The following is a 20714-nucleotide window of genomic DNA, read 5'->3' as shown; positions in this document are numbered from 1 at the left end:
GTCTAATATGTAAACATTTAATCAACATCATGATCAACATACTAATATCCAAACTTTCAACTCTCTTGCCTCAAACAAGTCCTTTCCATTAATGAAATAACCTACACCAGAATCTTTGGACTCTATCAGTCAGATTTATATACATGAAAACACAAATTTCATTCAGTGTGTGCGTGCAGTCTGCCTGTAATTAGGCTCTGATTTACTGCGGCAGCAGATAATTACATAATCAGTGACTGTGACTGCATTGTAGGCCCATTCAGTGTGCATTATTATCTCTGGTTCACATAAACTTAACAACAGAAGTTTTGCGAATTATTTCAGGAGGAAGCTACATGTGTGATTGACAAAAGAGTTAATTTCTGCTCATAAAAACAATCCCATTGCTTCACTTGCACAACCCGGTTTTCCCCCTTCTAGTCCTAGATGGTCTTTATTGTGAGACATGAATTACTACAGAATCTTTCATTTATTGTCAATATATTACAGATAAAGCAGCTTTAATTTTAATTACGCCGAATGACTACTCCATCAGTTGCGGTCTGACACTCGCTCCAAGAGCTGCTATTACAATTTAGCTGTGGTGCTAAGTAGAGACACCGCTGTGTATGAGTCAGGTTCTCTTCGCCATTGAGACGAGTCCCTCTAACCACCCATAAATGTGAAAATAGTTAATGTGTTTCCATGCTGGTTCAAACGTCTATTTCTGAATCAGTTGTGGTCCCAACCTCAGTTCCTTCTCCTTTAAACCAATACTGTGTATGAGTCAGGTTCTGTTAGCCATTTATAAACATCGTGCTGAGCAGACAGTCACCCATAATGTCTGCCAATGTCTCCGCCGGTTGCCAGCTATCTTACTGCTGGGGCTCTAAATGTTTCTTTAACCGGCCCCTGAATATAGTTTGACTCTTTTAGGATACGGGGGTATTAAAAGATTTTAGGATGTTTTTGATAGATGTAAATATCACCCCTTATATATTTTCTCCCTTATGAAATTGTCTCCTTGTCCTTCACTTCTTTCGTGTGCATGTTTGATAACTGTGTCTGAGTCAGGCCTGCTGGTATGTTTAGTTAAGATTTTCCCCTCTTTCTCTATCTCATTCTCTGTCAGGTCCTCTTGGCCATTTAGTAGACTGAGATGCTGACAGACGATGCCCATGAATGATGAATGATGACTGGAGGTCTGTCTGGTGCCAGCAGAATGCATAATACAGCGTAGATACAGCATTTCCAGTCCCCCTCACCAGGAACATGGTGCTGTTCCTGTAACATATTATTGCAAGATTTGCCCTCAGCCGGACAGCAGGAGCACTTAAAGTGGAAATCAGCTGCAAAAGCGCCTTCAGGAATGTTGTTTTCTACCTGGAATCCGAAATGAAGGAGCTTTATATGGGATTGGCTGGTGAGTCCTGAAATAAACTGTAAAATTACAAAGGATATACTCTGGATAATGTGTTAGGTATGATTATGGCAGGAGTGCATATGTTCTATTGTTTTATTACTAATAATCAAAGTGAGCTTAGAAGTAATTTTATGGTGGATTACAATCTTTTTTAGTTCCCAAAACACTATGGGATGTACTTAATTTCACACTGAAGGCTGGTCTACATAAAGCATCAATGTGGTTCTGACCCAGAGCAGGTTATTATATTTACCTCATTTCACAATTTTCAACATAAATACGTGTTTCCCTTCAGTTCAGTTTATGTGAGGGCTTCGTGAGAACATTTTTGATCTTTCAGAGAGGATGTGAGCGCATACTGTACATTCCTGTAAACAGAAAGCGTGTGAAAGCAGACACAGCATATAGACATGTTTACACTCCTGCACGTCTGCGAATGTGTGCATCTGATTGCGTGGGCACAGCTTCACCAGCGGTTTTGCTGGCATGTTCCTGTGCATGTGTCTGCATGCAGATTTCTGTACTGTAGATTTGTGTGTCCCAGTGCAGAAGCATGTGCAGTTATAATGTTGGCATGTGTGTGTCTGTGTGTGTGTGTGTTTCCAGTATGTAGGTCACCAGTATATTCCTGATGAAGTCTAGTCCTCTGGAGAACTCTACAGATATGAGGGCCTAAATTAGACACTATTATCTGTGTGTCTGTGTGTGTGTGTGTGTGTGTGTGAGGGAGAGAGAGACACTATTATCAGATGAGAGCCTCACAGGCATGTGTTTTCAATTTTGTGCACATGCATGTTTTTACATGTAAGAGCAGCATCATGAGTGTGTTTGTGCGTCCGTGTGTGTAGGTGTTAAATTGCATGCTATTTTCAACATAATGTATTTATGTATGTAAGTGAAAATGACACACTGGTAACACCTGACAGGCTTGTTACAACTGACCTGAGACTGTAAACCCTCAGCCCTCGATTTTAAGGACTGTTGGCTCAGAAAAGCATGCCCATATTGCCACCATTACCAAGCCAAACTGCTAATAAGCCTCAAGCACCACTCTTAAGAAAACTATGCAGTCACTAAAGCTGCATTGCCATGTGTTAAGGTTTTACTCGATGTAGGAAACACATCCGCGTGAAGTGTATTTGCAGCAGTAAGGATGAGGCAATGTGCTCATTTTCACATTTTTTTTCTTTTCTTGCTCGAAATAGCACTAAAACAGGTTTTTGGAAGCAACACCCAAATGATCCCATGCATTGGCGCTGCATCATGGATTTTTGTGTGGCTACTGTTAAAGAACCAAGGGCAAAGATAATTAGGTTTCTTTTACAAAAATCACACATTTTATGTCACTTCCAGGATGAAAATGTGTCTTTTCTGCATGATCTAGGCTGGTTGGTTGAAACATTACATATTATCCAGCCCCCCTCCCTCCCCTCCCCACGCCTTCATTTCAAGATGTCTCCTTTTCCAGGCAGCCTACTGTCTCTAAGTCACAGGGACAATACCACATGCAGTCAATCTGTCAAACCAATTCGGAATTTTGCCAGAGCTCAGCCCAAAAGTTATATTCAACCTGAGAGAGATGAATGGGAGTGAGAATGTCTACCTTTGAAAAGCTTCATGCTTTGACCAAATCATATGCTGTCACTCCTAAGCTTTAGAAGGCCTGCACTTTTCATCAAAGCCCTTGATGGCTACCTTTCACAGCACTGTCGAATACACCCTCAAAAGCTTCCCTCCCTCCTTTCCTCCCATCCCCTCCCAAATCTCTTTCTTCTTCCCTCCGATGTCTACTACCCCTCTTCCCTGCCTCTTGCCCCCTCCCCCCCCTCCCCCCTCCTTCAATCCTTCCATTCCCCTTGTCCTTAATCCCTCCATCCCTCCCTCCCCTCCTCAATCAAACCCTCAAATCCCTCCAGGTTTTTTTTTTTTTTCTGTGTCTGTGTGACTTCAGTACTGTCAAGGTAGATGAAACAAGAGAAATTCAGATTCATCACAGTCATAACCTGCCATGATAATAATCCACCACTGTTCTTCCCTTGTGGCGGTAGACCGATGTTACTGGCCTTTTCGGGGGTTTATTTGCATATTTGTTTCCCCCTTTGTTTCTTTTGATGAATTATTTACTGTGGAGTGAAATGACAGCAGAGATCAGTGATGATTGCTGTTGCGGGTGGATGAGTGCCTTTCTCTTCTTTGTAATTGTTCCCCTTTTTCCTGATTTTCAATCAAGTTTTTCACTCATGTTTCCCGGTGACAACAGACAAGAAATGGGTGAAAGAAAAAAAAAAAAAGAAGAAAAAATCACATATTTTAGCACAGTGGAACCTTTCCACTGTCTAGCGGGAATGCGAGCTTCCTTTGTTGTCGTAATGACTACAGAGTAGGAAAAAGCAGCAAAAAAAAGGAGGAGAAAAGGGAGAGAGTAGAGATCAAATGGAAAAATACTGTAAACACAAATGTGCTGGGAGGCCACTTCACACACCTCCCACACACAGGACCAGTGAGCTAAAACACACAAATCCTGCTCTTCATCATCCAGCCATTAAAGAGACTTGATTAGAATAAGATGAAGTGATAATAATAGCTGCAGTTTGTGATCCTTTTGAGTTAAGTTTGAACACAAAGTCAAACTGAGCGTCTCGGAGCTCAAGGTTTCGACTGCACACGCAAACAAAACGGCGAATCGTAATCACAGTGAGTTGTGTCCACATAGATGCCTTGATTTTTGGTGAGCCTCTGGATCTGTCTTCGCAGTGTGTATCAGGGATTTACCACATGTACACACACATTCATACAACACACACTGCCACCCTGTCCCTGTATTGCCCTATCCAAGAATAACAATGCATAATTCATGTCCCGAAGTCTCGTCTGCAGACAAAAGTCAGTGTTTGAATGTATTATTTATTGAAAACAGCTCACATGATGAATCCTTTAACAAACAGACTAAGCACTCTACCTATTTCATTTTCTCTTGCTGTTTGTGTTTTGGCATAGATTTAAGTGGGCTCATTAGCTGTGATGAGGATGTGAGGAGAGGAGAGGAACGGCGGGGGAGAGAGAGAGAGATATAGAGGGAGGGAGAGAGGAAATGAGGCCGAAGGATAAAGGGATAATTTTTGTAAAGGTATGAATTAATGAGAGACTTGTGCATTGCAAGCTAATTAATTTAACAATGAAATGCTTTAGGGACGCAGTTCTAACTTTTTCAGACTTCATCGCATCTATATGGTAAAAGTTTACTCTCGTCGCCCAATGGGTGTTTGAATTTACTTAACTGCATTTCAAAACCTGGATGTAATACATTTGTGTCAGTGCATGATAATGCGATGTGTCTGCACACAGTTCTGCTGCTGCACACTCCAGCGAAATTAGTACAAGAAAACACAGACGCACTCACACACTCCAATGTCACGGTTGCACTTGTTGTGTGGACAGTTTGCCTTGAGGATGGGAGCAATTTATCGTGGAGTGAAGGGAGCATTTGCCATCCTATGCTAATGCAGTCATCATTTATTCCAGTGTACTTGTAGTTTTTTCCCCCTCTTCTACTCCACCCCTTCGCCATCCATCACTCATCTAAGGCATGAGGTATTATCTTTGCAGAGCGCTGAATATTCAGTCTCCCCTTAGATGGGTGGAGGCGCACACACACACACTTACACACACTCGTACACACACACAGTCATTTTTGTTAAATAAAAAAAATCAAATCTGGTCTAGCAAAGGTTGAATAATTGATGCGTTATGTTAAAAAAGGAATGAAATAATCATAGCCTGTTGGATGTTGGAGGAACATCAAACCCAGAGCTGGAGCTTGGCAGACTGGGCTGAGCAGGATAGGGGCCTTATGTATTTGGGATGGCTGCCCTGTAAAATAATAATGAATAGCAAAGAGTTAGGAGATTAGGAGATTTTTGTTCTGCACTGTACCTGACACTTTGTGTGTGCCCACCCATGTTTTTAACAGCGTGACCAGGGTACATCTATCCTGCGTTAATGCAGGAAGATTTTCTGGAAACGCTTCGGTTTCGGTGCGTCGGGAGGGAAACAACAAGCCTGCAAAATAAACGGATAAACGGCTGCGGTAGACAACGACACAAGATTTTGCAAGACGTGTCGATCTCACGGGAATAAGTTGGTGCGACTCGATAAACAACGCGTCTCGCAACAAATTAATAATCTCATTTGATTTTGCTTATTGAGGTTTGTAATGCTGCTTTGAAAGAGAGTTCCCATTTCTCAAAATGCTGAACAACTATACTGATGTCCTTGTTATTTTCCGCTGACAAAGTCACAGACCAGACCGAATCAGAGCGTGATGTTCTGACCACACACACCTGACTTGGCGAATGATTTCTAATAAACTATCAGCAGGCAGCTTTACTGTTCTATAAGCTCACAGTGTTGCTGAATGAGATAATATCTGCCTGTTTGCCACTGTGGACTGGTGGGCCTCGTTTTAATGGCTATAACAGTCAGCTATGAATATATACATACTGTACATCTCTTCGTAGATCCTCACATGCATGCATAACCGCACAACCGCACTCATGCACAAACACAATGCATCATTATTTCTAATGAAGATAAACTGTTTTTATGTTGAGGACCACCTTTTAAGATAGTCCCCCATTTGGGATGCTGCAACCGCGTGATGAAAATATTAATTCCGGGCTCCAGTGAGACGTGTGCAGCCGTGCATCTCTGACCGATACCGTTTCATGATTGTATAGATTTTCCGATACAGCAGCGGAGGCATGTAAATGTTTTATTATTATTAGTACTGTTTCAGTTTTTCATTTGCCTTCTGTGTTTTTGTCCACCGGCTCCAGTTTGCTCTTAATGGATGATCTCAGGGAATGAGCCACATTTGCTCTGCTTTTCATCGTTGGGTTGGAATCAAGATTCTGTAGATACTTACATATACTACATGTGCAATAAGGGACACAGTGTGAGCAGAATAATGAACTGCTGGAGGAAAGGTCAATGATGTGTCCAGTAAGTTGAATTCCTTTGAAATATAGAAAATAAAGTTAGATTTATAGTGTTTTTTTTGGTAGAAAAAACCATAAACAAAAGCCCTTTACTTGAGTGTGTGGTGTGTGAAGTACTGCAAGTCGGCTACATGTGCTTCTTGATTCAACAAAGGTTAACAAATGGAAAGCTTTGTTTAACCAAGCTTTAATAAATTCAGAGCACCATGGTAAAACCTCTGTATGCCCCAAAACATTTGCAAACAGTGACATTTTATGTGGTCCCCACTTTGTCCTCGTCCAAACCCTTCCCTCCGTTATGTCTCGGTGCCCTCTGACTAGTCAAACAGTGTTCGACTCAGGGGGGCTTATTTTTTATTAATTCACCGTTTCCTCTGTTACAGGCCTCCTTCATTGTAGTCCACATTGCACGAAGACCACCTCACAGGGATTTTCCTCTTCACCAGGTAACCACAAAGAGTAAAAGGAGCACATTATCCACATGTACAGCACTCCACCCCTCCCACACATGCGAGCTTTCGGTGCTGTAAAATGCTGACCACCAGCACAGCAAGAGACGGAGACGCACACGCGCGCACACACACACACTGCATATCTTTATGAGGTGTTATACACCAGTGACCACCAACACAGGGGTCTCAGTGTTCTCTAATCCACACTCAGGCTGAAAAGACTGCCCCATGCAGTGGAGGGATTACACTGTCGGATTAATGGGAGTTTTAATTTGAGTCATTGTAAGAGCCCTTGATAATAAGAATAGGTAGAGGAAAGAATGCCACTGCTCCTAGTAAGATATGAAATGTGGTGCAGCTTTACATTATACCGACTGCATTATTTCACATCGTGCTCCATATGTGTCAGTCCTGTTCGTCTAAGACCGTTAAACCTATTAAGACTATTAAAACTACTACATGTATTTGCCACAGCTATGTGCTACTTTTATTACTATAAGGACATGTTGCAGGTCAGCTCGCTTCTCGGCAGCTACTTAACCAAACTGTGCAGTAAACATAGTTGTAAGTGAATGATATAACCTTGAAATGAAAGAAAGCAACATGCATTCATTGAAATATTTTACACACTCACGAACATCTCAAAGAAAACATTACTTTACTTTGGTCTGTTTGGATCAGCCTGCTTTTTTAAAAAACATTCTTTGTACACTTTGTTGCTCTTCAAGCCTTGAATATTCTCCCATGCGAATGCGCAGCAGCGGACGCCACGGACACAAAGTGTGTAATGTTGTTTTTTTTCCCGGCTCTGTATCATTTTAAAGTTACACTCAAGAGCTGTCTTTCAACACGAGGAGGAAAGGAGTGACTCAGTGAAGATAAGAATAACGGAAGAATGAAAGATGATAATGCAAGAAAATTCAATCTTTCGTTATATCTGTATCAAACATTTGCCAAAATCAACAGTTGGTAATTTTTAAAACTGCAGGTGTGCACAGAAAAAAAAAATGACAGAACAACCTGGTACACAACTGCTGTATTGTCAAAATGTTTTTTACGATGACATTTTTTGACTTCATTGATATCTGTCTAAACTAAAGTGTCGCCAATATCATCAACACTGTTAAATATGATGTTTATTGATTTAATCTAACTCAAATTAAAGCCGAGAGTTTAATGAAGCATCCATTATTGTATTACAACAACCAAACCCCCAGATCTATGTGGTTGTTGATCCGTTTTACTTATTAAAACCACACTGATAAACTAAAAAGATTTCTGAAACTGCTGGCTGGAATTTTAATCAATCCCTTTCCTTAGAATTAAAACTGGAAAGTCAAAGAGGAACACTGATCATTTTTACCCTTCTGCACCATATGTAATGGTTAAAAAATGATGGGAATTTCATCACTGACATAAACTGACAACACCCGTATCGTCTACTTTTGGCTTCACTCCAGTTTTATTGCGTTCATCATTCAACACAGATTTCAGGCTGGAAGAATTTGGGCAGTTTTTTTTTTTTTTTGTTATGCAGGCTCTGAGCTTCAGCATAGTAAATTTAAAATAAAATAATGGATACTGCATTAAAGTGCCAAGCCACAGCTGTAATTTGGTGTTTATGTGAGGTTTATGAGATTTATGAGGAGGTTTTTTTTGTCTATACTGACAGAACTATGACTGAGAGTAGCCCCTTTAACATGCAATACCCAATTTGCAAGGGTCTAAAAGTAATGGGACACTCTGTTGTGCAATGTGTTTTGGACAGCTCTGCATCGTTTCAAGGTTACACTAAAGAGCTGCCTTTCAACATGAGGAGTAAAAGGAGTGACCGCGCGAGTGAAGATACGAATGAAGAAAGAATGAAAGCAGATAATGCAAGAACATGCGAAACTTTCATTATATCAGTATCAAAGGTCGCTGGTTTGCAAACGTCAACAGTGTAAAAATGCAGATGTGCACAGAAATAAAGGGTAAAGCAACCTGGTGCACGATTGTTGTGGATGAGTCAACATCCTCTCCATGATGAAAACATGGATTTATGAACAAGAGAAGACTTCATGCCCATAACCTCAAAGCATTAACCCAACCATGCAACCCCCTGGGAAACATCAAAAACAGAAATCTTCATCGAAGTTTTGGGGAAAAAAAAGTGTGAAGGATCAAAGAAACGACTCATGACCCAGAGAATACCACCTCATCTGGTGATTCTGCTACGGCCACATGCATGCATGTTTGCTGATGACCCCAGTGTTTATTGATCATTCCATTGCTGACAGAAGTAACAGGATAGATGCAGATGTATACAGCTCGGAAAGTTCTCAACTTGGACAACATTTCATTATTCAGCAGAATTCTAAGCATATGGCCAGAGCAACCAAAGAATGTTTCAGGGTAAAGAGCTGGAACATCCTTGACTGGCTGAGTCAATCACCAGATCGCGGTCTGAGTGAGCTGCATTCTAGACTGTTAAAAACCAGACTGAAGGCAGAGAAATCCCACAACAAGCGCTGGGCTGATGGTGTCTGCGGCGAAGACCTTGGAGATCATCACCTGGGACGATACAAAGCGTCTGCTGATGTGTCAAAGATTTCAGACAGTTATTGACTGCGACGGAGTTTTCACAAAATATTATTCATGATGACCTTGTTTGACTTGGTGGATATCTGACCACTTACTTTTGAACCTCTAAACTTTGGCACCATGTTTGGCATAAGTGGCTCCAACACTGTTAAATAGGATGTATATTGATTTAAACTCACTCAAATGAATACTAAGACTTTAGCCTTTATTTTATTTCATATCAAATGGGATGACGCACAAAGCCTGAAGAACAAAAGTGAAACTGTCCAAATACTTTGTGCCTTAATTGCAAATAATTTTAAACTTGCACATGTACACTGTAAAACGCCTCATCATTTTTCTTTGCCATACCTTTTAGTATGCATTAAATAAAATCAGTCTGCATGTATGAACATATTTTATGTAATTGCATACCAATTACTCCATGAGAAATCTTCTCTGGGAAACGAGGCAAACTGCTTGGTTGCTGCTTGTAAAGCCACACACATTATTTTAGAATTTTAAAGATCTTTTTCCCATTTTCATGACATCCCACTGACTTAGTACCCTGCCTGCAGCCTTGTTGACAGCTATAAGCCTCATAGGAGGCAATTGCCATCACCAGACTGAAAGAGCACTTTGCAGCTTTGTTTGGCCTTGCTGAAGAGGCTGTATGAATCACACTATGTTGATATTGCTGGGCGAGATATTACTGTGCAGATTTGTTACACACAGGGAGTAAAAGACATTGACAGAGAACAAAGAAATACTATTAGGAAAGATAAGTAAAAAGTTGACAATTGGTTCTCAGTGCAAATACTTATTCAGTTAATACTTAATGTATATCACAAAGCCATCTCGCACAAAAATGTGATTACTTCATTGGTCACAGCAGATCAATGTATAAGGTTCACGATAAGGGGTGTAAAATTGTGAGATACCGAAGTTATGTGCTGTCATTTTCTTTCTGTTGCCCTGTTTTCTCATCATGTGGGCTTCATGTCACGGTAATGGCGACTTTCTTTCGCTCTACACATAAAGAAACGAGAAGTGTTATCAACTATGGGTCCTTCATTGCAGAAATTAAAGATCAAGTCCTGGATCGAATCTTTTTGGGACTTGGCTAAGTTTAGGGGGGAAAAATGGGTTAAAATACATGCGTGCAAATGCTAAACTAAAAGTGATCAGTCAAGAATAGCCCCTTAACAAAACTCTTGTTTTGTGAAAATGATGTATTTTATGCAGTGAACCCACATAGATATGTGGACTGGACTGTAATGTGGGCTTGATGTTATAATAAACTTATTATTTGTTTAATTACTTATTTATTCTTTTTTCCCCCCATATGCTGCACATTGATAATCCTACCCCTGCTTATGCTAGTGTATGCATACTATACCCAAACAAAGTCAGTTCATTCACATAAAACACCTTTGAACCCCGTCCCTTTGCATTCTGAGCTTGCATAGAAATTGTAGACAGAGAAAACGATGCACAAATGACAAACCTGGACACTGTAAGAAACTAGAAGGCTGGAACTATTCTTGTATCTTTTTCTCTGACTACACCTGCTAAAAAAATACCAACATGATTGCAAGAAAATGCCACGCCAGCGGCAAAAAGGGAACATCTTCTGCGACCAAAATAGCTTTTCATGCTGCGATGTACATTTGAATTGAATGCAACACTAGCCGCTAAAATTGTAATGTTTTAAGCACTGAATAGGGATGTGCCTCAAAATCGGCAAATTGGGACATCCTCGTTGATATGGAGATGCTTTTGGCAAGGAAAATGGCACGCCTCATATATTATGCTAAAAAAATACACATTTGAAAGAAAAGTCTGATGCTGTAAGCAGGAAATTGGGGGTAAATTGGCACATTCTCGCAGCTTAAGCTAATTGTGCTCGTGCTATTGTCAGGGCGTTGCAGGGTGACAGACAGATGGGTGAGGGCTGACACATGTTTTTGGAGGAGTTTAAAATTCAAATGCTCCTCATGTGTGAATGCAGACACCTGGGGTAATCAACTGGCGGTGTGTATGTGGTGTGAGTGGCGTGCAACGCTGTTTTTACCCATAAGCCTCTCTGTCCCTGCCTGTCTTGCTGTCAGGGTCTCGCCTCGCTTTCTGGTGTCAGGTACATTGTCATGTTTGCTGAATGATTAAGAACCATCCTGGTAGAAAAAAAAAGAAAAAGAAAACATACTGTTGCTACATTTTATAAAAAAAAAAAAGAAAGAAAGAAAGGGGGGAGGGTTTAAAATATGAAGGCAAAGTATTTATTTCTGTTTGAGCTCCTGGGTACGGTTGATCTCAATGCTATTAAAAATTCATTCATTGGTAATACCCTCCCACGCGTCCTTCCCCATCTCCCTCTCCCTGTCTCTCACTGTAGAATGCTCATTTTCTCAATGGTATCTCTGCTTCTTTGTGTCAGTTCACTTCATTTTATTGGCATGGGGTGTGATTCACTGTCTCCATCTCTCTTTGTTCACTTTGTCTCTCCTTTCATTCGGCGCTTCCATCCCTCTCTCGCCTCTCTCTTCAAAAAATCTGGCATGGAACCGAGACAGAAGAGCGCCTGCTGTTTTTCCTGACACACTCTTCCTCTCTTAAATCAAAACCAACTGAGGCGAAATCAGGTTATTACCTTAGCTGTGTTTCATCTCTCTCCCTCGCACCCATTCTTCCATTTTTGCTCAAGGTCTATGAAATTTTACACTTTTGAAAAGAAAGGGCAGCCGCTCAGTCAGATGAGCGGGTGCGAGTTGAATTTGAAAGGGGGGATTGCTGCATAAATAAAGCAGAAAAATAAAAAATATAATAAATAAATAGTGAAGTGAGAGATGGATGTCTGACAGGATCTGACTATGTGTGTGTGTTTGTGTGCATATGCTTCTGTCTTCACTTTATGCCCCTCACACCCACAGTCCCATCATATGGGGTGATGCTGCCTGGTTTGTTGTGGTCAAACATTTGTGATTTCTTTCGCTGCCTTTCATCTAGGGGGAGAAATAAGCGTGGACCACAACGTTTATCAGCATGTGATCTGAGAAAAACTGAACTGCATGTGGTCGGCAAATGAAACAACTTTTGTATGTAGGGTAGAGACATAGATGGAAAGACGGGGGAATAGACGGAGAAGTGGACTGGCGGGGAATTAGGACAAGAAATGTAAGATAAACTCAAATAACTTCAAACACCTTCTCCGGGAGAGAGAGAGGGAAAAAGAGAAAAAAGGGAGAAACATGGGGTGGAAGAGAGGGAAGATGAAAGAGGTACATAAAGAGGACTAAACTTTGGCGAAGGTGAGCCGGATGGAGGGATTGGGAAAGAAAGAGAAAGTGTTGATACCCAAAAAAAGAGTCTGCTCTGAGGTGATGGATGGGTGGATGGAAAGAGATGAAAGAAGTTATGATAAATAGGACGGGGTAAAGAGTTGAAGGAGAGTCGTCAAAAAAAAAATAAAAAAAGAAGAAGAAGAAGAAAAAAAAAAAAGAGGCAAGGGCGGTCAGTAAACAGCATGGCAGAGAGTCAAGTAGACATAAACAACCGCCGCTAAAGATGGATGATAAAGATGGAGGAATGGCTGTATCAGTGATGGATGATCAGCGATGATGACGGATGAATGAATGATTGGAGGAGAAGAGAGGGAGGGGAGAGGTTGTAAACAAGTCTGAATAACCTCATAAGAGAGTCAAATCCACGAGAAGTAGGATGGATGGTGAGTTGTTATGCAAAAGATAAAAGAAAGTCAAAATGAAGTAACCTCTTAGTAACCTTGAAGAGAGAGATTGGAAGGAAATGTAAGAGAGGGAGGGAAGATAAAAGGTAACACTGATCATGGAGATGGATGGAGAAAGGATGAAGGTTATAGAGAGGGGGGTAAACAAGGAATCATGAAGAAATGTAAAGTAAAAAGAAAGTTGGCTTTTTATTAGTTTGTCACACAAAAAAAATGCAAATAGACTGTAATGTTGTCATCCAATAGATGAGACGTAGAGGTCAAGTTAACTGTGAACCCTTTTTTCTATCAAGAGTTGCTCTCAAATTAAATATAAGAAGCTTTTATAGTTGCTGGAGTGTGTTGTGCGTCTGTGTGTCTTTTTGTGTCACTACACGGCTCATGTGACGGGGTCAGACTGACACTTTTGTCCAGCCAGCGACGGCTCCGCAACATTATCACGAGACGAGCAATCGACACAACGAACCTAATGGACACACTCAACCACTTGTCCACAGAGAAGCCAAGAAAAAAAAAAAAATAGACAAACAAAAAAACAAGCCCGCTCAAATGTAACATATTTAACACCGAATTGAATAAGCGTTTCCCCTCTTCTTCCTTTTTTTAAAATTTTTTTTATAGCCCGACAGGTGAAAAATCTTTTTCAGATATTATTTTTATTTTTTACTAACATTTTGCTTTGCTAAATTGAGTTTGCTTTCTTGTTCAGTTTATCTGATATGGCTTTGTGCTGGAGAAAAGTACTTGTTAAAAGTCTCAAAAATAGCTAGAAAAAAAACCAAAACAAAACTCCAGTGGACCCTGGAGTTCAGGATTAAACCAACAGCAAAGTACATTTACTTGAGCACAATTTGAGGTACTTGTAGTTAACTTAAGCAGTTCTATTTAACAAAGCTTTATACTTCTACTCCCTCTGCATCTTAGAGGCCAGTGATGTACTTTCTGTCCTGCTATATTTGTATTACAGCTTTACTTGCTTGTTACTTTTCACATTTTTTTTTTTTTTAAATCTTGTACTTAAAGCGAATTGATTTTAAATGTTTCTTTATTGGTTAAGAAAACTTTTCTACTTCTTAAGCTAAATAAACTATTTAAAGCCCTGCTGGATTAGCTGGAAAATCCATTGTTACAAGGCTGAAACTAGGGCTGTTTTTCTGAACTCAACAAAAGCAGACTTTTTTAAGATACCTACATACAGCCACAACATTATAACCTCCTGCTTTATATTGCATAGGTCTACCTTGTCCCAGCAAAACAGCTCTGAGTCATGTCATAATGGACATAGTACCTCTGGCACTGGGCAACCCAGTTTTCACAAAGTTACTCTTGAATATTGGAAGAGGCAGGACTTGTCACCATGGTAACCCAGAAAATGGAGGAGATGCTGCAAACATGTAGTGGGAGTACTTGAACCCTGTTATGACCTTTTCTGAACCGTAACCAAGTAATAGTAGTGCCTACCCTTAACTAAGCTTGTAACATGTAAAAAAAGTCTAACAACGTGTCACATTTTCTGAAACTAATCACACAAACTAACCAGAAAGCGAGTGAAAACCAAAAGTAAACAAATCTTTATTCTTAGACGGATCACAAAACACAAATCCTGGTCTTCTGGGTGTAATTGCACCCACTGGTTCATGCCACCAACCACTACTGCTGCCCTTGACTTGGTCACTCTTTTAAACTGTTTAGCTGGATAAGAACATGATTTTGTGGAGACCACTTTAGGTTAGTTGGCCATGGTAAAACAGGCTGTCTACTAATCTTAAAGGTGTCTAATCCCTGATCTCTCCATGTGCTTTTGGGGAAGATACTGAACCCAAAGTTGCTCCCTGTGACAGGTCAGCATCTTGTGTGGTCGCTTGAGATAATATCAATCAAACTGAAGTTGAGTGGATTTGACTCAGTAGAAATGACGATGCAAAAATAGAGATAACTTAGATGTGATTGATGTTGTCTCAGGTAGACGACGGAAAAGTGGGTTTTCTGAAGGTTTGTGGAGATGGAGTTACTGTTTTTGCAAATGAACTCTTCACATATTAGTGTGGACCATTTACCATTTTACATCCCACAGATGCTTGATCAAACTGTGATCTGGGGAGTTTGGAGGCTGGGATGTTGCCTGGAACTCTCCTTCATGTAACTTGATCTGTTTCTCAGCAGATTTAGTCATTTTTGTCACTGGGGGGTTTGCTTGATCTGCATAAACATTTAGGTGGGTGGTACATGCGAAAGGAGCATCCAAAAAATTCAAGGCAGATCATTGACTTCAAACAAAATAATCAATGCTATTCACTTCACCTGTCATTGGTTTTATTGTTGTGGCTGATCGGTGCCAGTAAGTTTTTGAATGCAGGACTTTTACTTGTAGTGGAGTATTTTCATAATGGCACATTTTTACTGAAATAAACGATCCACCACTGCACGCCACTGATAAAAGCATCACCAGATTTTTCCACAGGTCTTGCTTAAGGGAGTTGTGTTATTAAGTAGTCACTTACAGCTATATAGGTTTCCAAGAACACATTACATTAAACTGCTGCATATGTGCTGTATAGTATGCAGGTATACTGTATTCAAGTCAGTTAGGGGCAATGTTCTCACCTTAAAATAACTTTATTTGACTTTAATATTTGTTTTAGACATGTGATTTAAAACCTGAACAAATCTTAGTCTGGGATTGATGAATGAAATTAATTCATTTCCAAATGACCTCAATTCCTTGGAGTTGGGGACTAAACAAGGCTGCTGTATTCATCCCAGCAGCCCATCCTCTCTCACCTGTGCAAATTACTGTGTGTAAACAGACTGGATCACACTAGTTTCATGTGGTTAGCCACTTCCCTAGCTGGGACAGGCTCTACTCAGGAGAAATAAACCATTTCCTGTTCACTGAGGGAAAGATATGCCCAACTGTAACATACTGTAATTCTTTCCAGATGGTGGGTGGATTTCTACCTTGTTGGAGAATGAACAGTACTCAACAGGACACATGCTCAGTAATGCAGAGTCTCTTGAACACATGTGTTCATTGGTTTAATTTTCTTTCAAACTAAAATTATCTGTCTAATAAAAATATCTAGGTACACTTGTTCTATAAGCTGCAGTGACTTTAAATGATTCCAGATGGGACAAGATGAAACAGGGTGTGTGGAGCATACTTTTTTTTGGTGATCCCATATTAACATGCCACCCTTATGGTCATTTTACAGACTCAAGCACTTTTATTTCCTTTTTGTATATACTTGTTGTAAACTCCTAAAGTCAGCGCCATGTCTTCACCTGTGCTACTAGTGAATGCAAAACATTGTGCACTTTTCGATGAGGAATGCTTTCTTGATGTCTTTCTACTTGGAACACACTGATCAGCCATAATATTAAAACCACTTGCCTAATGTTGTGTAGGTCACCCCTGTGCTGCCAAAGCAGCTCTGAACTGTTGGGGCATGGACCTCTGGGGGTGTCCTGTGGTGTCTGGCACCAGGACGTTGGCAGCGGATCTTTTGGGTCTTGTGGTTTGCGGGGTGGAGCCTCCACAGTTCAGGCTTGTTCCGATGCATCCCACAGATGCTCAGTCAGGCTGGGATCTGGGGAGCTTGTCGGTCAGGTCAATGCCTTGGGCTCTTGCCTGTTCCTTGAGCCGTTTCTGAGTGTTTTTTTTTGCATTCGGCAGAGTGCAACGTCCTGCTAGAGAGATGCCAGGACCTAAGATTTCCCAGCAGAGCGTTGCACTGTAATAAAATAATCAACACTTTTACGTGTCTGTAGTTTAATGTCGTGGCTGCTCAGTGTATCCGCCTTCCTCGAGCCTCTCATTATGATTTGGAAATCTGGAAACGGATTTAGCTGTAAACACAGTACAGAAGCTGCTTTGCTTGAAGTCAAGTAAGATCATTTTTCAGCAGAAGATGTAAGTGAATACATCTTCTACACTTCTGCTTACTTATCACGCTGATAATCTTAGATATCTTATTGGGGGGAAAAAAGACTAAATTGCTTTATCTCATATCTTTGAAAACCGCATAGTTCACTATCATTTTGTCACATAAGTTGATGTCTTTTAATGAATGATATAGCAAACTTGGGCAAAAGCCTGCTGATGGCATCTAATCTCCATGACAGCTTATTTTGGAGGCTGACTCCTGCTGATCTCCTGCAGCGATACACGCTGTGTAAATGTTCTAACAGGCAAATTAAAATTACAAAGAGTGGGCGGTTTAAATATATATGCTCAAGCTTTTTTTTTTTTTTCTTTTTGATAATAGTGTAGTTAGTATTGCATTAATGACATACAAATAATCAAATATTTACAATTACATTTAAAAAATTCAAAGCAGTATCAAGATTTAAAGTGTATGAGTTAGGAGGATCATAAATACACAATGAGCTTGACCTACAAGAATATACAATGTGGGATGTGTTTGCGCTTTGGATGGATGATTTCTAAATCCTATACATGTTTAAGGTGGTTAAACCGAGCAGCCTCGCAAGGTCGTTTCAAACGCGGCTCTAATTTCCAGGCCTGACCTTGTGTGTTGCACGGGTGTGTGGACTGTGTGTGTGTGTGTGTGTGTGTGCGATAAAGAAGCATTCCAGCCAGTGTGAAGGCATGTCCTGGCTAATCCACAGGCCAAAACACACAGGCGGTTAAGTTTCCATGACCTCAACTCCATGCTGTTCAAACATGCACGCACGCACACACACACACACACACCTACACACACACACACACAATACTGTTTCTTTCTTTTGGATTTACTCTCTTCTTCTTTTTTTTTTTCTTCCTGCCTTCCTGCTGTCTTTCATCTCTTTCTCTTGCTGCTGCCTCCTCTCTCTGAATTGCAACATTTTGTCAATTACCATTTAGTTCATTGTTAACCCACAGAGGGAAAAGCGAGCTGTGTTCTGTAATACCACAGGAGTTCTGTCATCTCCAGAACAATTATGTCAATTAGCTCACATTTAAGTGGTTTCCAGAGAGGAGTTCCTTGACTAATAACAGTCCAATGAAGTGACAACTAAACAATTAATCTCACTCTAATTGCTCAGTAGGTACAGTCAATCAGTCACAATGCCCCTCTCCCCGAGCTTTCTTTCGAGCTTTCAGCACACTTTTCCGTGCTCAGTAGCCTGACTCACCAGTTGTCAGTCAAATCTAAATTCGCCCTTCCACTCCTCGAGGGATGGAGGTGCATTCCAGTGTGTTGACATCACAACCTTGCCACTAGTCAGCACATTTGACTTCTAACATAACACCGAGAAAAACTGTGTTGACTGAAAAAGAAGCACGTTATGGAAAAGGTACGAGAGCAACAACAGAGGGATGATAGAGAGAGAGATTAGAGAAACATGTTTATTTTTGAGGATTTTTTTGAAGCAGTGGGGTGACTTTTAGTTTAAGACCAACTGCAATCCATAATCAAAACCTGGCTCCGTCGCCTCACAATCATTTAAAAGCTGCATACTTGCAGCTCAGATTAGGTTACATAAAGACAAACATTAGCTCACTGGTGCCGTCTGTATATGATACTCCAGATTGCCGGATCGCTGTGTCACATCTTGAGAGGCCGTCTTTGAACTAATGGCTTCACAAACTCAAATGTTATGATATGCGTCCAGTGAGATTTACAGTATGTGCAGCTTTCTGCTATTGGCAATGAACTCTTGCACACATGTACCGAGAAACACATGCTACGAGATTTAAGAGTTCTAAAAATATTTTACGATAAAAAATCCATTTTGTGCTCATCCAAAAAAAAAAAAAAAAAAAACGCTACATGTGTGACTTGCATTTTCATTCTCAATCGTTCACATGTGCAGCTTTACTGTGAGCTTTTGGCATAGTTGGTGTAGCCCACAACAGTTAAAATTGCAACTTGTGCAGACAACATGATGAAGATTCAGGGACAGAAAGTGGCTCATAAAGGCAAAAAAACTTGCAAAGAATGCGAGTCTGTGTTGTGTCTTAAAGCAGAAGAAGCCTCTCCGCAGAGAAAGTACCACAGATGCAACACAGACACTCTGTCAGAAGGGTTTCCCTGAAAGTAATCTTACTCAATAGAATGTTGAAAATGGCCAAACTGTGAAGTGTAACCAAATGTATGCTTTATGTCTGGATTTTGGCTTTCCTTGAGACAGAATAAAATGTATCTCAGAACACATGTAGAACAGTATCTGAGTGTAAAAGCAGTTTTTATTCATACTGGTGCATTTATTGGCAAGAGTTGCTCATTAAAAGTGTTTCTTTAGCGATACCATCAGAGATCAGCGATGTTTTCGTCACCTGCATGTCATTAAAACGCTCTGCACTGATTTGCCACAGCATTAAAACCACCTGCCTGATATTGTGTTGATCCGATTCGTGCTGCCAGAACACATCTGACTGGCCAAGGCGTCGACTCCACAGGGCCTCTGAAAGTGCAGTTGAAATGCTTTTCTCAAATCATTCCTGAGCAATTCTTTTTTTCTTTTTTTTTTGCTGTGTAGCAGGTGCATTTTCCTGTGGAAAGAGGCCACTGCATTCATGGACTACTGTTGCCATGACTGTGTGTACGTGATCTGCAATGTTGTTTAGGTACGTGTTAGAGTGACATTCACATGAATTGCAAGACCCAAGGTTTTCCAGCTGAACACTTCCCAGAGCATCACGCTGCCTCTGTCGGCCTGCCTTCTTTCTGTAGTGCAGCTTGTGCATGATTCATGAGACCACCTTCTTCCACTGGTCGATCGTCCACTTCTGATGCTCATGTGCCCATTGTAGGTGCTTTGGACAGACAACAGGGGTCAGCATGGGCACTTAAGCTAAGCAGCCCAATATGCAGCAAGCTGTGTTCTGACTCCTTTCTATTATAGCCAGCTTTAGGATCCATCCATCCATTATCTATACATCGCTTAATCCTTACTACGGTCGCGGGGGGCTGGAGCCTATCCCAGCTGACTTAGGGCGAAGGCAGGGGACACCTTGGACAGTCTATCACAGGGCTACACTTAGAGACAGACAACCAAGCACACTCACATTCACACCTACAGACAATTTACAATCACCAATTAACCTCAACATGTTTTTGGACTGTGGGAGGAAGCCAGAGAACCTGGAGAGAACCCACGCTGCACGGGGAGAACATGCAAACTCCATGCAGAAAGATGCCGGGTGTCCTCACCGGGACGCGAACCGGTGAACTTCTTGCTACGAGGCAACGGTGCCCCACCTTGCAGCCCTTCAATTTACAGCTACAGTAGCTCTTCTGTCACTTGTTCACCACTTTCTTGGACCACTCACGTTTGGTACCAACGACTGCACACCTGATTGAATCCCTAAGATGGTCTGACCCAGTCATCTGGCCACCACAACTTGGCTCTTGTCAAAGTCCCTCAGATCATTGTCCACTTTTCCCGCTTCCAGCACATCAACTTCAAGAACTGACTGTTCACTTCCTGAATGATAAATCTCACCCTTTGCCAGGTGCCATTGGAAAGAGATAATTAGTGTTATTCACCTCACCAGTGTGTGGTTTCTGCGACACCTTTAAATTTGTCATTCCTACGATTCTCATCAT

General features: G+C 41.0%; 1 long non-coding RNA gene across 2 annotated transcripts in view; it reads left to right on the top strand.

Annotated features, from left to right (window-relative positions):
- Positions 1 to 20714, top strand: part of LOC103360441 (uncharacterized) — a 104081-nt gene that overhangs the window by 72187 nt on the left and 11180 nt on the right. The window contains exons 4-5 of one of the 2 annotated variants that reach the window (XR_520353.1): positions 1112 to 1402; positions 6783 to 6845. This is a non-coding gene — a long non-coding RNA (uncharacterized LOC103360441). The remainder of the gene's footprint in view (positions 1 to 1111; positions 1403 to 6782; positions 6846 to 20714) is intronic. The other variant, XR_520354.1, reaches the window with a different exon arrangement.

This window comes from Stegastes partitus, unplaced genomic scaffold (assembly GCF_000690725.1).
Source record: "Stegastes partitus isolate 25-593 unplaced genomic scaffold, Stegastes_partitus-1.0.2 Scaffold440, whole genome shotgun sequence".
Taxonomy (NCBI): Eukaryota; Metazoa; Chordata; class Actinopteri; family Pomacentridae; genus Stegastes; species Stegastes partitus.
This window is presented reverse-complemented; position numbering and strand designations above follow the sequence as displayed.